Source organism: Tupaia chinensis, unplaced genomic scaffold, assembly GCF_000334495.1.
Source record: "Tupaia chinensis unplaced genomic scaffold, TupChi_1.0 Scaffold143064_1, whole genome shotgun sequence".
Lineage (NCBI taxonomy): Eukaryota > Metazoa > Chordata > Mammalia > Scandentia > Tupaiidae > Tupaia > Tupaia belangeri.
Window position 1 is genome coordinate 29,561 of NW_006202908.1, and position 1,871 is coordinate 31,431.

At 35.0% G+C, this 1,871-nt stretch overlaps 1 pseudogene; it reads right to left on the reverse strand.

The window, feature by feature from the left end:
• Positions 1-74: 74 nt before the first annotated feature.
• On the reverse strand, positions 75-519 carry LOC106733302 (60S ribosomal protein L22 pseudogene; annotated as a pseudogene).
• Positions 520-1,871: the final 1,352 nt, after the last annotated feature.

The following is a 1,871-nucleotide window of genomic DNA, read 5'->3' on the forward strand; positions in this document are numbered from 1 at the left end:
GCGAACCGCGGTCAACTACATGGGAGTCCAGCAACATAGCCATTATGCTAACTGCTGGTCCCTTTTTTTTTTTATTTTAGTTCCCAAGTTTTATTCAAGAACTCATACAAAATATTCCAGATAAATGAATTTTAATCCTCATCTTCCTCCTCTTCTTCATCCTGGTTAATCTGGAAGTAACGTAATTCGTAACTCCCTTTGCTGTTAGCAACTACGCGCAACCAATCGCGTAGATTATTCTTCTTCAAATATTTTTTGGTGAGATATTTCAAATACCTTTTGGAAAAAGGCACCTCAGAAGTTACAGTGATCTTGCTCTTGCTCCTTTCAATGGTTACAACACCTCCACCAAGATTCCCAGCTTTTCCCTTCACTTTGATTCTCTCTTGGAGAAACTGCTCAAAATTGGCAGCACCCATGATTCCATCTTCCACAGGATAGGTGCAGTCAAGGGGAAACTTCAGAACCTGCTTCTTTTTTTTGCCCCCCCTTCGCCACAAGCTTTTTCACGGGTGCCATGGCGGCAGCGGAGGCAGAAAAGAACTTCATTATTTCTTAAAGCTGAATAGTTTTATATTGTGCATCTATACCACACTTTCTTTATCCATTTATAGTTTGGGGACCCTTGGGTTGATTCCACGTGTTGTGAATAGTGCTGCAATAACACGAAGGTAGCTATCTCTTTGACATACTAATTTCCTTTCCTTTGAATATATACCCAGTCCTTGGATTCCTAGATCTTAATTTAATGCTATTTCTAGTTTTTTGAGGTACCATCAAACTGTCTTCCATAATAGCTGTACTAAATAGCTGTGCTAATTTGCATATATATATACACACATATGTACACACATGCTTTGTATATATCTACATATGTGTGTACATGTATGTGTGTATATATGGGACTTACATTTAAGTCTTTAATATATTTTGAGTTGATTTTTTTGGACTAACTCTTTGATTTTTGTCATAGAGCACATGCACTCACTAAAGAGGGACAGAGAGAATATATATACACACACATATATACACACATATATACACACATATATACACACATATATACACACATATATACACACATATATACACACATATATACACACATATATACACACATATATACACACATATATACACACATATATACACACATATATACACACATATATACACACATATACATACATACACATATACACATACATATACACACATACACACATATATACACACACATATACAGACATATACACACACACATATATACAAACACACATATATACACACATGTATTTAGATACATATACATCTACAAATTAGTACAGCTATTTATAAATATATAATTATATATTCTCTGATAACCGTCTGCTCAGATTAATTGTCCATTCTTCATCGGATTATTTGAAATTTTCTTGCTGGCAAGTTGAGAGCTTCGCATATTCTGGTTATTGGTCCCTTTTGGCACAGACGGGTTGCATGTATTTCCTCTCAATCTGTAAGTTGTTTCTTCACTCCGCTGATCGTTTCCTTTGCAGTGCAGATGCTTTTTAGTTTCATGTCATCTCATTTGTATACATTTATTTAGTTTTACATGTTTTTGAGGTCTTCTCTAAAAAAATATTTGCCCACACCAGTGTCCTAAAGTGTTTCCCTGTATTTTCTTCTAGTAATTTCTTAGTTTTGGGTCTTACAGCTAAGTCTTTAATCTACTTTGAGTTATTGTTTTAAAAACTTTCTATATGTATTTATTTATTTATCTATTTATTTATTTATTTTGCCACAGGGCTAGTGTGCTTGCTGGAGAGACAGAGAGGGCAAGTAAGAAATAATCCTGCAGGGGGTTTGGCCACACTACAGTCCCTTCTTCT